This window comes from Canis lupus, chromosome 18 (assembly GCF_048164855.1).
Source record: "Canis lupus baileyi chromosome 18, mCanLup2.hap1, whole genome shotgun sequence".
Classification (NCBI taxonomy): Eukaryota; Metazoa; Chordata; class Mammalia; order Carnivora; family Canidae; genus Canis; species Canis lupus.
The window spans coordinates 21,875,958-21,892,299 of NC_132855.1; the positions used below are offsets into that span (position 1 = coordinate 21,875,958).

The window sequence follows — 16,342 nt, forward strand, 5'->3', positions numbered from 1 at the left end:
AATTAGGAATTTCTCTTTTCTGCTCCCTCCTGCAGCTTAAAAAAAAAACAACAAAAAACAAACAAACAAACAAACAAAAACAATGGAGATGAAGTGTTTTCACTTAAGATGACTAAGTCTTATTTTTCCAAATATATTATTAAAACATTTAGATTTCTGTTGCCCACCCTTCTCACCCTAAAGCACTTTTCAGATCCCCCAGAGGAACACTGACTGCTTTGCTGCACTGCGCCCACTCCACAGCAATGGGGTGAAAAGCCAGCACAGCCCTTCCTGGCTAGCTTTCAGAGGATGAAATGAAAATCATTTCTGTGCCTGAAATGAGAGGGGGGATATTGTGTAGGCAGGAGGCAATTATCCAGGTTGGACTTGGGCCAGGCCAGTAAGGTTCAGTTGCTCCTCTTGCAAAAATTACCATCTGGTCTTTAATGACCCAGAGTGGTCAGGCTGGCATTAATTTACACCTCATCTCAGGAAGGCACCTCTGAGAATGAGAATGCCTGGTAAGGTAATACTGTTCCTTGGCTCCAAAGGAAGGGGTTGGTGTTAAGTGGGAACTGTTTGTTCACAAGACAGTGTGTTCTAGAATGAGGGCAAGAGTTCACGAAGAGGCCACCCTTTGAAACAGAAAGCAGTAAGAGCCAACACAAAAGGGACGAGCCCCGACACTACGGACCCATCCCTGAAGAGGTGCTAGGTCCATTTGTATCATTTACCTGTTCATTTGGCAAAGGTTTATGGGAAGATTACCAAGTGTCAAGCACTGAGCACCACGCTGGCAAGCATGGTGGCACCATGACATACAGTGATGAACAGGCAGTGGTCTCTGCACACAGTCCAGTGGGGATGTAGATATGAACACATGTTTTCATAGAGGTCTGTTCAAGGTGCTATCACAGTACAAGAGAGGCAAGGAAGGACATTTCCTGGGTTTGGGGGTGAGTGTAGCATGAATCAATGTAAGGAGTTTTCAAAATCCATTGAAGGTGACCTAAGTATTGAAAGATATGCTTTAATACAATATTTTTAAAAAAGTTACAATAGTAGTTTACATTCATTTGAGCCTTACTATGTATCAATTGCTCTTCTAAGCACTCTATATTATGAATAAACTAGATTAATCCTTCCAACAACCCTGTGAAGGAGAGGCTATAATTATTTCCATTTTCCAGTTGAGGGAAATAAAGCATGGGGAGATGAAGCCAGTTGGCAAGGGCTATTGAGACTAAGTGGCAGGGTCTCAATTTGTACTCAGAACAAGACAAAATTACGTAAAACAACATGACAAAGAAATCAGTATAAACCAAAAGATTACCTTGTAAAATGATGAAATTTGGTTATTAATGATGAAATATATTTTGTTAATATTAAATATATTCATAAGGAGACCAAACCTGGTGATTCTTTCCTTTTGAACAATGCAATATTCCTTAACACGCATTATGAAGAGAAGATGAAGCTTTTAACTACAACTTTGAAAAAGTCTTGTTTCAACAGCTGTTGAAGATCATTTTGCTCAATACAAGTATCTGTAAACTCTACAAATAGTTGCAAGAAACTAGTTTTAATGAATTAGTAAATTTGGAAAATTCAGTGAATTTGAAAAATTCAGATAATTGGGCTCTTTGGCTATTGATTTTGAGCAAATTAGTTTTTGAAGAACTGATTCTCTGTTACTGACTTACAGCAAATTGTCCCTCCTGAGAGAACTTAAGGTGAGGGCCTTCTCTTGTCCCTGTAGTCTATGGGCTGCAAAAGCCATCAAAGAGATCTACCAATGTGACATGATAAAGAAGAGGTGAGGTGGGTTCTGGACAAGAGAATTCAAGGGCTGCAGCTCTTCAGGACTTGAGAAGATTCAGTATTCAAACCCAGTGTAACCCCAAATTCCATGTCTTTTCTATGATGCTCTTTTGCCTCATAAAAACATCGAGAGCATCAAGATCCCAGTGAAATATTTGCAGACCAAGCTCTGAAATCTCATTAGGGCTCCTTCCTGGGATAGCCTTGTAGAATTATACTTACTATGCCCTGTCTCTTACAGATTTCATGCAGAGAGCCTGGAAGCAAATGTGAAGGAAATTAAAAAACAAAACAAAGCAAAGTAACTAACGTACCCACAGTCCCCAGGTGAGTAATAGATAATGCTAGAGGATACACTGCCAACTCTCCTGAGAGCCTGCTTGACGGGTCCAGACACGGGCTATGAGACCTCCTGCAGCCCCCTCCAGTCTTGTGCATCTGACAGCTGATGGATTTTGAGGGGTGTTTACCGTTGGTTGGATCAATGACTTAGCTGTACCATCTCGAAGGGCTGCCAGGGATGTGGCCTCCCTGAAATGTTGCCATAAGATCCTTCCTTCTTTGCATTTCTGTACCCATCCTCTTTAGAGTTTCCTAAAGAGATTCTTTGGAATAGGTTCTTCCAGTTTTTCAGCACATCATTCCAGTGAGCCCAAGCTGTGCCCAGCATTACTACACCACATCAAATAGGTGTTGATGCCATGTTGGCACAAATTTGGTGCTGCTCTGCACACACTGCACGTGTCTGGCTTGTACACATAACAACACTGAGCTTTCATTAGGGTATGAGGCAAGTCCTAGCACTTCTTTTCCTGCCAGAGTGCCCTGATGGTAATAAATTCGAGGCACTAACATCACCCTGGTTAGCATCTCTTGAAGGCAAGCCCTCCTTCCAAGGATGTTGTAATGTGTGGCCCTTTCTCTTGGGCATTTCTGCATTTTATATCTATTACATGTGCCCTGTGGTGGAGCTCTCCTTTTTTTCCCCATAAAGCTTTTAATAAAGTATGACATTCTTAAAGAGTATTTTCATCAAAATCCTCTTTGGTGGCTATCTAATGATTTTTTTAAAGCATAAAAATAGGCTGTTAATACTGGAGGCATTCTTTAAACAGACCTACCCTTTGCCAGGGTCCCTGGAGGATTCGTATTTCAAATGGCAGTACTGTACAGGGGGAAGCTTTCATGGCTGGAAGAACCATTCTGCTTTATAGTTCTGAAAATTTGTTTTTGAAACAGGTTTTCATGGATTTACAATACTGCATCAGCCTGGCGACCAGAACCTTCTGTAGTTTTGCAAGATTTTGCTCACTTCCCTTCTCCCAATATCACCTTCATCATGCATCACAAATAGCTCCAGGGGGTCCCCATTTCCGCTGTCGTGGCAAAATATGGTACAAATTAAACTGCCCTGGTGGTATACGGAGAACTGCCAACATTTTCTTTTTTGGTGCTTTTATCTTCAAAAGAGCAGAACTGGCCCTAACCATGTGTATTATATTTACCTCTCACACATACATGGACAAGAAGAGTTAACCAGAACTAAGCCATCTGACATTTCTCACCACAAATTTGGTAATATACACAGTACAAATGCTGTAGCAGCTCATAGGTCTGTTTTGCTTTGCAAGCCACCTTGATGTGCAAAGTTCTATTTTCAAGCTAACGCTTTGTTTTCATTTGTCAATGCAATTTTGGCCTTACAATAATACAAAATTGAAGTGTTTTCGTAGTGCTCCAAATAGAACTATCAGGAAAAAAATTGCAACTGTTAAGGATTATCATGGGCCTTCAGTTCCAAGATAGTAATTAAATTGATGTTACCAACTTGTTTTTCATCTCAGGGTCATTTGGTTTTAGTTGTTTTGTCCTACATTTATTATTTGGAAATAGAAAATAGAAATGGTTTGTGTATGCACTATGACATCTTTTGGAAAGAGATATGTTTTTTTATGATTTGTTTATTTATTCGAGAGAGAGAGAGAGAGAGAGTGAGCACACAACCAGGGGGAGTGGCAGGCAGAGGTAGAGGGAGGCAGAGGGAGAGGGAGAAGCAGGCTCCCTGCCGAGCAGGGAGCCCAATGCAAGGCTTGATCCTACGACCCTGGGATCATGACCTGGGCTGAAGGCAGATGCTTATCCGACTGAGCACCCAGGCACCCTGGAAATAGATCTTTCTATTGGTGATGTGGGAAACGGCGATGAGTTGGTTCCCATTGCAAATGAATAAGTGAATGAATATGAAAACGTTTAATGTGCCTCTGAACTTGAGGAAACATACTGAGGGTTTGGGAAGATAGGGAGGTGAGTAGAAGCACCCTACAAGACAAGGGATATCTCTGGGCAAATGGTGTGGAAATGATTTCATCTCCAGAATTCCTACAATGATAGAGGCGTAACTGAGAAAGAATTGGTTGTGTGGATGGCAGGGTGAAGGGAAATAACCTGGGAAGAAAAATAATAACCTGAAAGGAAATAAAATAACATTTATGCATTAGATTGTTGGAATTATTTATGAATTGTTGGGTTTATTACTAAACCAAGAATGAGGAATGCTCTTGTGCATAGTAATAGATACGAAGTATGGTTCCTTCACAAAGTCAGCTGTGTCTAAGTCATGGCCTTCCTCTAAGAAGTTTGTTCTAGAAAATCAAGAGGAGGAATTCCTTCTACTTATTATCGAGGAGTGATGTTGGGGAAAAGAGCACAGCATTTGTCATGTGCCTTGAACATCAAGTGCTATGGCCCTGCTGCCAGGCGGAGAGAGGGTCTCTGGGGACATAATTTCCAAAGAGAATCTTCTCTCACATCACATGCCATCTCTGACCACAGTAACACGTCTTTAGCTTTTCATATTCTCAAAAGAGTGCTCCTTTTTCACAGTAGAAACCATTTTTCCTGCATTTGGAAATGGGCTTTATGAATTAATGAGTCCCCGTTCTGTATTTCCCGGCCGACCTGGATATGCTCTTTACACAGCACACTCTCCTTTTAAGTCAGAAGAGGGAGTAATAGACTTTAAAAAAAAAAAAAAAAAAGGAAACCAGAACTTTTATTTTAGTTTCCTAGTGGCAGAGCTTTTAAAAGTTACGTACATTTTCAAATAAAAAACAATAGGAGAGAGCAGATGGTTCAGAACCTCTGTGTATGCACTCCGTGGCTTTAACGGTCACTGCCGTTTCACCGAGCTTGTCCCACTGTCTTTATAAAGTACAAGTGTCTGGTGACATTTTTGCAATTAGACGCATTCCTGTGAAGAAGCATATTGATTGAGCTGCTGTAAAGATATTGGGAATCTTCTCTTAAAAATCATTTAAGGAGGGCGGCCTGGGTGACTCAGTGGTTTGGCACTGCCTTCGGCCCAGGGCGTGATCCTGGAGACCCGGGATTGAGTCCCACATCGGGCTCCCTGCATGGGGCCTGCTTCTCCCTCTGCCTGTGTCTCTGCCTCTCTCTCTCTCACTCTGTGTCTCTCATGAATAAATAAAATCTTTAAAAAAAATCGTTTAGGGAAACCCATTTGTTAAAGTGAATAATCATCCCCTTACTTTGTATTGTAAGCAGAGTGTGCGTCTTCTCTCTTCCCTTCTTCCCTTCCTCTTTGCCTTTTTGATTCAATAGGGACAACTTTTTGCCATATGCTGGGCCAGGAGGTTGTCCTTCTCCACAGGATCGTGTCCTCTGATAACTCTAATGAGACAGTGAAGGGTGTAATCAAGAGGTTTGTGGTGGCGTTGTTATTTAATAACTACATGTTCGGTTCCTGTTTTATGGCCAGTCTTGAATGAAGAAACCTTGAAACTACTTGCTTGCAGAATTCACACCTGGATCCCATCGTTGCTCATTCTGCTCAAGGCATGATGTAAGTCAGGATTTAACCCCCTAGGAGTTTAGGTCAAAATGATCCCTCTTAGGGAGTGAATGCCTCAGGTTCTTGCAGGAGTCTTGGGGAAGACAGCCTGTTTCACGGAAGTGGCCCTCTCCTCTGGATAGAGTTTGGTAACTAGGAATGCACTGTGGTAAACTCTGCTGGAGACCCTCCCAGCATCCCCCTTCCCTCTGTCTCACTGAGAGAAACCTAACTCTACTTGGGGAGGTGATGTACCCAGCTGCAAAGTGTCCCTACCTCCCCAGTGAGATGATTAGTAAAATTTGCTGGAGATTGGAAGGAAAGATTTTGCTTTTCTGCTGCAGGCTGGTGTCACTTTCTTCCATTCCCCTTTCTGTCTAGAACAGGAGCCTGGGGGTAGACTGCCATCTGGGGACCATGGTAAGAAGCATGAGGATGAGGTGAGCAAGTTGGGGACCTGGCTCACGTTGAGGAATTCCTGCACTTGCCCAGATCAGTCACTTCAGGACTTCTTATTATGTTTGGGAAATAATTATCATTTTTAAAAAAGATTTTATTTATTTATTAGAGACACAGAGAGAGAGAGAGAGGCAGAGACACAGGCAGAGGGAGAAGCAAGCTCCATGCAGGGAGCCTGACGTGGGACTCGATCCCGGGACTCCAGGATCATGCCTTGAGCTGAAGAGGGTGCTAAACCGCTAAGCCACCAGGTGGCTAATTATCATTTGCCCTAATTATCATTTGATTAAGTTGGTAGAGTCAGGTTTCTGTTGCATGTGTAGAAATGCAATTTCAAACGGACACCCGCACATAGGAAATATGACCATGACTTCTGGTAGCGTCTCTTGAGTTAGAGAAACCTTCTCAGAGAAACCTGAGACAGGCACTCAGCCTTCCAAGCAGTGAATATCCTTCTTGAAAATAATCCATATTTTCTATGGAGGACATGCTGGAAATGTTCTTAAAAAAAAAAGGAATAAAACCCCTCTTATTCCCAATCTGTACTGACAAAGTGAAGTAGAGAACTGAGGAAATTGCCTGGAGAGCACTGACTTCTCGGGTTCATCACAGGAACTACTCATGAGGTCAAGTCACAGATGATTTTTAGGCACTTTATGGGATCATTTTTTTCCTTGGCGGGTGTAGATCTGCTTTCACTGTCTAGGAGTACTGCATAAATAATCCAAGAGAGTTAGATTTGTGTCGCTCTGTATTTTAAAATGCTTTTGTTGTTTAGCTGGGACGGTGCCACGTGAGGGTGGTTTACTCTGAGGCAAGTAAGCAGGGCATAGGATACTATCGTGGTGCCTTCAAATACTCAGAGAGTACTGTGCATAGGAGGGGCATTAAAGATTGGTCTTTTTGAGAAGTGACAGATTACCTAACACAGTAATCCACGCTATCGGACAAATTGGTTTGAAAAGGAAGACAGCTGGCTTTGGTCCAACACCAATAATACCATTAACAGCAGTGGCGGAATGATGCCAGGAGGGCAGGGGGAGGCCTGCGTGGCAGACGTGGATCTGGGCCAGCCGAGGCGAATAGGCCCAAAGACCTTTTCCCCCCCTTGTCTTTCTGTTTACACTTGGCATTTGGCGGCCACAGAAGGGCTGTTAACATCGGCTGTTGTCTAAATCTAAACAGGCGAAGAACAGAACCGATCTCGAAGACAGAGAATCGTCCAGCAATTCATCCTGAACACAGGACTCCAGCATCCCTCATGCTCTGTGAGGCCTCCCGCTCCACCACATAATTTATGACTCCCACATCCTGGCATTTCGTTCAAACCCAAAGCATTTGACAAACTATATATTTTTTTTTTTTAAAAAAAGTTTTCCGTGAGTTGGTGCCTTAGCGGGAGGAATTTATGATGAGTTGACTTAATCCTCGCTTTTCAGAGACTTCTAAAAAAAGGTCTTTCTCCAAACAACGGAATTATGTGTAGCGGACCGTAGAGCGGGCGGTGGCTGAGATGTCAGGGCTGCCGGTGGCAGAAGTCTCAGCGAACGGCTTCGGGAAGGCCTCTCTGTGCAGCCCGGGCCCGGGCCTGCCTCCGGCTAATTGCGCTGTCTGAGGCCTGGCGGGCGGCCAGCTCTACCTGAGCCAGCTCTGCTCCCGGGCCCAGCCAGGTTGCCTCTGTGTTCGCTTATTACAACTAACCGCTGTGAAATCATTCACAGACCTTGGAAATAACAGATGTAAGGTGATTTATTTATATATTTTGACTAATAATCTTAACTTGTCATTTCGTTTTTAAAATTTGATAAACGGACTGGGAATTTGAAGAGGGAGCTGTGTGTGTTAAATTTATAACCCTGCTTCCTGGCATTTTGGAATTGGTTATTGCTTTTGGATTCCTTTTTTTTTTTTTTTTGTCAGAGGTGTATGTGTGTGTGTGTGTGCACGTGTGCATGTGCATGTGTGTGTGTGCATGTGCATGTGTATGTGTGTGTGTGTGTGGTGTGTGTAGAGGGTCCCCTGCTCACTCTCTTCTGATTTTTCTGCTGTATCAGCATGATGTTATAAAAGCAATCTTTGAGAGGTGGAGGCTTCCCAGGATGGACACATTGGTGTTTTTCACGTTTTTATGCATCAACAAAGGGGGAAATGGAAAAATGTGGGTAGTGTTTTATGAGTGCAGTTTTGCAGCCCTACCCAATATAAAATCAAATGGCATTTTCAGCAACTGTTGTTATTTTAATAGGCAAATAGAACATTCAAACCTGCCCCTCACCAGTAGATTTCCTTGTTTGTTTTACCAGCCATCGCCACCTGCGCGGGGTTCAGTAGTGTTCACGACTCCGCATCACCTTGACCTGAACAGACATCCTTATCTTCCTAATCCTTGTCTATTTCTGCCACCAAAGAGACGTGGGTGAAGAGCCCTGAGACGAGTGTTCGAATTTTCCATATCACAGTTGCCACCGCTCGAGGGAAAAATAGGCGGACAATTATTTTGCCTAAATGCAGTTGACTGATACATTTCCTGCTAGTCTCTACCTGTGAAGACATAGGTCTCTGTGGCTTGGGTAAACAGCAATCATTCTGGCAAAGAAAATGAGAGGTGTGACAATAACCTGCTTAATTCGGGTAAAAACTACTTGCCCTTGAAATATTTTCAAAGGGAAATGGTTTTGTGCCCATTTTTAAATTTTTTGATTTTTATCTTATTTGTGAGGACTTTTTAAGATCAGAATCTAGCAAACTTTCTGGAAAGGGCAAAATAGTAACTATTTTAGACTTTGCAGACCACAATAGACTCCATTGCAATAGACTGTTGCTGAAGCAGCGGTGAAACAGCCACAGAGAACACTTAAAAGGGCTAAGCATGTCTGTATTCCATAAAACGTTATTTTTTTTTATTTAAATTTTTTTAAATTTTTACTTATTTATGATAGTCACAGAGAGAGAGAGAGAGGCAGAGACATAGGCAGAGGGAGAAGCAGGCTCCATGCACCGGGAGCCCGACGTGGGATTCGATCCCGGGTCTCCAGGATCGCGCCCTGGGCCAAAGGCAGGCGCTAAACCGCTGCGCCACCCAGGGGTCCCCATAAAACGTTATTTATAAAAAGAAGCAGTGGACTGGATTTGGCTGGGGGGCTGTGGTTGCCAATCCCGGATTTAGTCCCATGTCCTCATTTTACTGATGAGCAAATGGACCCAGTGAGATGCAGCAAATCACTCAGGATCACCCAGCCAATCATGTGAGGCTAGAATCTCTAACTTCTGGCTCCCAGATGCCAGATTCCTCACCCAGACAGCTTCCCTTAGATACTCCCTGTGGATCTTCGTTCTTGAAGTTGTGTAAACCTAGACAGCCAGTGATTGCTCTGCCTTGTGGGAGTAGCAAGTGCATGTGTAAGGATGTGCCCATGGAGAGCTGACCAATGCTATTTATGGACGTTAAAATGAATCAAGATATAAGAAATCTGAAGTATGTGCAAGCTACTTATTTTCAAAATCAGTAATGTTTTTGTATGGTCTTTTCTCCTGTCAATCTCTTAGGTTGTCCAAGCTTTCCTGCATACGAGCTGGGGGAGATCAGGGTCTGGGACTGGCTCAGAGTGTTGACAGGCTGTGGGAAAGGTCTCAGGCAGAGGCTAAAAAATGGAAAGCTGACACTTTATAGAAAGTGAAGAAGATGACATGGTCTGGGATGTGTGAAGAAGTGAATAAATGGGGTGTTAAAGCTGAATTAGGCTGTGAAGCCTTTCTGGGGTTCAGAACTCATCTGTCAGAGACTGTTATTACTTTGGTCTGCCCATGCCTGTTCTGTGAGCCATAGCAACTGGGGCAGGATTGTCCCATGTCCCCACCAGGTCAATCGGAAGTCTTCCCCACAGAGTTAGAACACGGTTCTGGCAGTGAGGGTGTTTTTGTATAGAGTGACCATGCTCTCTATAACAAAGAAGGCCCCTTGGCAGTAGAGAAAATAGCCAACAGCATACAGACCCAGAGAGATAACAGAAAATGTTCTGGTGCCTGGCTTTCCTCTGTCGATGCCCAGATCAGCTCTGATCCCTGCAGCCCTCCCTGACTCTGTGAACCACAGCAATACCTCCCCAGGCCCTGATTTTGCTTGACCAATTTCTAGTTGAATATCTGACACCCCAAACCAAACAATCCTGTTATTTTTTTAACCATATCATTGGCAAAAGTATCTGTCTTCGAATGTCAGGTTGTATATAAAATCTATATCTTCATATAAAATCTGTTTCTTTTTAGCAACACGGGTGCCTGCTATATTCCTCTGACACTCATTATGCTCCTAAGAGAAGCGAAAGGTAACTTTCAGTATCTTTTTAGGAAGAAGTGTATAATTGTATCCAGAACTCTATGAGTTTATGTGCACACACTCATAGGACACACACATACAATCCTATCTACTCCTCTCTCTCAGTCTGCAAGAAAGGTTGCTGTTTTGAGACACAGCTACCTTTCACAAAAAAGAATAAATAATAAAAAGAACAAAGAATAAAAATTTCTACAGGGGTTTAAGCCACTATAGGAGGATCGAGCATTTCTTTTAAGGGTGCTTTTATTACATAAGGGAATCCTCGGAGATTTGGATTCCTAGAACCATATAATTGGCCTCCTCTGATAAAGTGAAACAGAAGCTCTGTGACAGAAAGCCAAGTGGAAAACTGGAAATGAATATAATCCGTGTTCACAAACAAACTATACATTTCAAGGAAAAAGATTCCATTTGATACACCAGTTTTGTATGAGGCAGTCCGTAACACTCTTGATAAATAGTATATTTTCAAGTATCTTCTTGACTCTGGGAAATAGCTGTGCAACCAAGCCAACAGTAGAGACAAATTTGTGGAAGAAAACGTCAATCCTTTTAATTTCTAGTAGTCAAGACATAAGACATCCTTTAGACTGTTTAGAACTTACAAACAGCAAAGTTCTCAATCTGAAGTATACAGTTTACTTAATGAATTTTGATGTGGGATCACCACTCAAATCAAGATTTGTAATATTTCTAGCACTCCATAATGGTCCCTCACCTCCCTCACCATAAATATTCCCACCAAAGATAACCACTATTCTGCATCCTTCACCGCACATTAGTTTTGCCTGTTCTTAAGTTTCGTATACCCGGAATCAAATGCCATGTACTCTTTGAGGTTTCGCTTTTCTCACTCAATATATCTGTGAGAATCATCCATGTTGTTGAATGCAGAATTATTGTTTTTCTTGGCTTGTTTTTTAAAAAATATTTTATTTATTTATATTAGCTATTGAGACAAAGAAAGTGCTCGTGTGTGAACCCGGGAGAGAAACAGAGAGGGGAGTGAGGGAGGGAGAAAGAATCTCAAGCAGAGATGTGGGGCTTGATCTCCTGACCTGAGACCACGACCTGAGCTAAAACTGACAACTGGTCACTTAACCAAGGTGTCCCTATTTTTGTTTGTTTCTTTGTCTTGTGTGTGTGTGTGTTTTGTTTTTGTTTTTGTTGTGGAATATTCCATTTTATGAGTATACCATGATTTATTTAACGATTTTGTTACTTATGAAAATTTGGGTTTTTAACATTTGGGGCTATTACATGTTAAAGTGCTAAGAATATATATGTATATATATATTGAAGTAATCAATGTGGGGCTTGAGCCCACAACTCTAAGATCATGAGTCATATTCTTCAGCAACTGAGCCAGCCAGGTGCCACTCTTGTATATATTTTGGGTGGACACATGTATCTTTTCTCTTTGTTAATATACCCAAGAGTGGAATTGTTGGGTCATAGCACAGGCATATGTTTAGATTTGGTAGATACTGCTAAACAGTTTTCCAAAGCGATTGTACTAAATAAAATACACTACACCTGTCAAAAATATTCCATATCTTCATCAACACTTGGTATTGTAAGCCCTTCTAATTTTAGTTCTGTTGATGGTTTTGTACTGATATCTCATTGTGGTTTTCATTTGCATTTCTCTGAAGACTAGTAATGTTGAGCAACTTTTATATCCTTATTGGCCACTTGGCTTCCTTTTGTAAAGCTCAAGATTTTTGCTCACTTTTACAAAACACTGGGTTGTCATTTTCCTTATTGATTTGTAGGAGCTCTTTATATATCCTGGGTATTAGTCATTTGTCAGATTTGTGAATTATAAATAATTTTCTTTAAGTCTATAGTCATTTATTTATTTATTTATTTATTTATTTATAAGATTCTATTAATTTGTTCATGAGAGACACAGAGACAAAGGCAAAGACATAGGCAGAGGGAGAAGCAGGCTCCCTGCAGGGCCCTGATGTGGGACTCGATTCCAGGACTCTGGGATCACACCCTGAGCCAAAGACAGACACTCAACCGCTGAGACATCCAGACATCCCCAAGTCTATATAGTCTTTTAATGTTGGGTTATGATAAACAGAATTTCTTTATATTAAGAAAGTTCCTTTTTCAAACTTTTTAAGTCATGTTTTTTTGTGTTCTGTTTAAGAAATCTTTGCCCACCCCAAGTTATGATAATATTCTCTCATGTTTTCTTCTAGAAGCATAATTATTTTGACCTTCACATTTAGATCTATGATCTGTATTGAATTAATTTTTGTACATAATGTGAGACAAGGGATCAGAATTCATTTTTCGATACGCAGATCCATTTGACCCAGCATCATTTATTAAAAAGATTCCTCACTGAATTATAATGTATCATCATTGTAAATCAGATGACTGTGTATGCATAGGTCTATTTTTGGGTTCTCTATTTTTTCCATTGGCCCATTTCTTGATGCCTGTGTTTCCATTACTATCTTTACTGCTTTTGTTATCCAATTACAGCCTTCCAGATTTGATCTTTAAGATTTCCATGGCTTGTCCTTTGAATTTTCATATACATTTTAAAATTAACCTGTTAGTTTCCACAAAAAGCCTACTGGGATTTTGATTGGGATCACATTGGATTTACAAGTCCATTAGGAAAAATCAACATTCTAATGATATTGAGTCTTCTAATCCATGAAAATATTCTATCTCTTAGTCTATTTCAATCTTTCAGTAGTTTCATCAATGCTTTGTAATTTTTGGTGTATAGATCTTACACATCTTTGGTTAGATTTTATTCCTAAGTATTTTATGATTTTTGGTGCTTTGTATCTGGCATTTTAAAAATTTATTTCTAATCGTTTTTAGTGTACATAAACATACAATTATATTTTGTATCCAACAACCTTGCTAAATTAACTTAATAAATGTAACAGTTTGTAGTTTCATTTGGACTCTTTCTGTATACTTAATCAAGTCCTCTGAATACTGATGTTTTCCTTTTTCTTTTTCAATCATTTTACCACTTAATTCTTTCTCTTACCTTATTATACTAGGTAGGACCTCTAGTATGATATTGAATAGAAGGACTACAAGAGTGTTGGTTGTAGAGTTTTGCAGATATCCTTTATCAGATTAAGGACTTTCTCTGCTATTTCTAGTTTGCTGAGAGCTTTTTATTTTCTTTAAATCATGAAGTTATCAAATTTTATCAAATGCTGTGTCTATGAGTATATTTGAGATGAGCATATTTATTTCTCATTTATTCTGTTCATATGATTAATTACTTTATTTTAGAATGTTAAATCAACTTTGCATTCCTAGAGTAAATCCCATTTGGTCATGATCTGATATCTTTTTTATCTACTGTTAGATATGATTCATCAATATCTTGCTTAGGATTTCTGCATCTGTAGTTTTCTTATGCCAGGTTCTGATACCAATATTATGGTCCTCAACAAAAAGTTGGGAAAAGTCTTTTTTTTTCGTCAGAAAAGTTTTGTGAAGAATTCACAATTGAAGCCCTTTGAGCATGTGATTTGTTTTGTGGAGAGTCTTTATGGATTTATGTCTTGAATAGATGTGAGAATATTCAAATTTTCTATTATTCTTATGTCTGTTTTGGTAAATTGTGTTTCCTGAAATTTGTTTATTTCACTATATTTTCAAATTTATTGTTATAAGGTTCTTCATAATATTGTCTTATTATCTTTTAAATATCTGTAGGATTTCTGGGGATATCCTCTTTTTAATCCTTGGATTATGTGTGCTTTCTCTCTTTTTAAAAATCAGTCTCGCTAGGTGTTTATGAATTTTATTAATCTTTACAGAATACCAGGTTTTTGGTTTGTTGATTTTTCTCTATTGTATATTTATTTTATCATTGATTTATGCACTTACCTTTATCATAGCTTTCCTTTTATTTATCTTGGATTTAATTTGCTGGTTTTCCTTCAAGTTTCTTAAGATGGAAACTTATTTTTTTTTAAAGATTTTTATTTATTTATTCATGAGAGACACACACAGAGAGGCAGAGACATAGGAAGAGGGAGAAGCAGGCTCTCTTCAGGAAGCCTGATGCAGGACTCCATTCCTGGACTGGGATCACGCCCTGAGCTGAAGGCAGACGCTCAACTGCTGAGCCACCCAGGTGCCCCAAGATGGAGATTTATTAACTTTCAGTGTTTCTTCTCTTAAAATTTATGCAGATGCTTAATATACTCATTTACGTTTTAATATATGCACTTAAGTCTATAAATATTACTTTAAGCACTGCTCTAGCAGCTTTCCAATGGTTTTGATATGCTGTATTTTCACTTGACTCAAAATGTTTTTTAATTTCCATTTTGATTTCTTTGATGATCTATGAGTTCTTCAAAAGTATATTGCTTAATCTCCAAGTATTTGGTGATTCTCTATTTCTCTGTCTGATACTTATTTCTTACTTGATGCTACCGTGATCAAAGAAAATATTTTTATTTCAATCTTTCGAAATTTGTTGAGACTTCTTTTGGTCCATTTGATGGCTTATTTTGTTAATGTTTCATATGCTCTTAAAAAGAATGTGTATTCTCCAGATGGTTTTAAATACACCCATTAGGTCAAGTTGGTTAATCAGGTTTCAAATTGTCTATGTTTTTTACTGATCTTTTACCTGCATGCTCCATCAGTTACTTAGAGAGTTGTTGCAAGCTGGTGCCAGTCTGGCATTGGAGAATGTGGGCTGTGCAGCGGCAGAGGCTAGCCCTGCATGGAATATGTGAATGGCACTACCTGGAGGTGTGGGTTGGGACTTAGGCTGGAAATGGATGTCAACTTTAGGTCTTGGGCCTCGATAGGCTAGGCAGTGTCAAGATGAGCCAGAGGCCTGGGTTAAACATTTAGTGCCATATTTGAATGACAAGTCAAACTCTGTTATTTATATAATTGGCTTCTGGTTGGATTTTTTATTTCTTTGCTCTGCTGTTTCTTCTTTAAGTAAGACCATAAAAACACCAGCTTTTCCCAGGCTACAGAGCACACACGAAGGTCCTGGCCAAAGTCTATGTGAAGACCCTGAGGAATGTGAATGTGAATAAGCATAACACAGATCCTGGGAACTATAAAGTAATTGCTTTTTACCTATGGAGATTTACCTCCTTTGTAATTTGTGATTTGGGAAGTGGCTGAGTTCATGGGTTCCAACATCTCCCCTAAACTTATTTCTAAGTGGTGAACATTTCCAGGTGGGCATATGTGCTGACTCCAAACTGTGGCTCTGGGCTTGGTACTGGTGAGGGGCTGTCTTAAGCGTAGATTTCTTTGGAGCATCTGGATGGGGAAGAACAAAGGCTTTTGAATTCAGAAAGATCTAGAATTGAATGCTGTTTTGCACTTTCTTGCTCTGTGGCAAGGACAAGAATCCCAAGCTATCCAAGCCTCAGTGTTTGTATCTGTAAAATCTGATTCATAGGATTTGTGGTTAGGATGAATTAGGAAGCTTCTAGCACGGTGCCTGGCTGTAGAGAAAACTAGCGTATAGTAATTCCTCCTCCTCCTTTCAGTGTCTCAAGTGAAAGAACTGAAGAATGACTATTTTTTTTTGGGTTTAGTGTGAAAGATAAGAGTATGAGGTTGGCTGAGGAGCCCAGTACTGGAATAAGGCAGGGAGTTGAGAGGATTGGGGTGCCCAGGACTGAGGCCTATTAAACCATACCCAAGTTTTCTCACAGAAGGAATGAGGACTGGTTCACAGCAATATTTCTCACAGAAGGAATGAGCCCGTTACCTTCATTGATGCCAATGTAGTTACTTGCCTCAGGAGAATTGTGAGCCCGCCAGGAAAGACCTGACTGGTACTCCAACTTCTGCCCAAATGTAGAAAAGGCCCTCACACATAAGAACTCGACCCAAATATAATTCTACTGTTT

General features: G+C 40.3%; 1 long non-coding RNA gene across 1 annotated transcript in view; it reads left to right on the plus strand.

Moving 5' to 3' along the window:
* Positions 1–592: 592 nt before the first annotated feature.
* The window catches only part of LOC140609475 (uncharacterized), a 58,795-nt gene continuing 43,045 nt past the window's right edge, over positions 593–16,342 (plus strand). Inside the window, exons 1-2 of the long non-coding RNA XR_012011300.1 lie at positions 593–690; positions 2,045–2,130. This is a non-coding gene — a long non-coding RNA (uncharacterized lncRNA). The remainder of the gene's footprint in view (positions 691–2,044; positions 2,131–16,342) is intronic.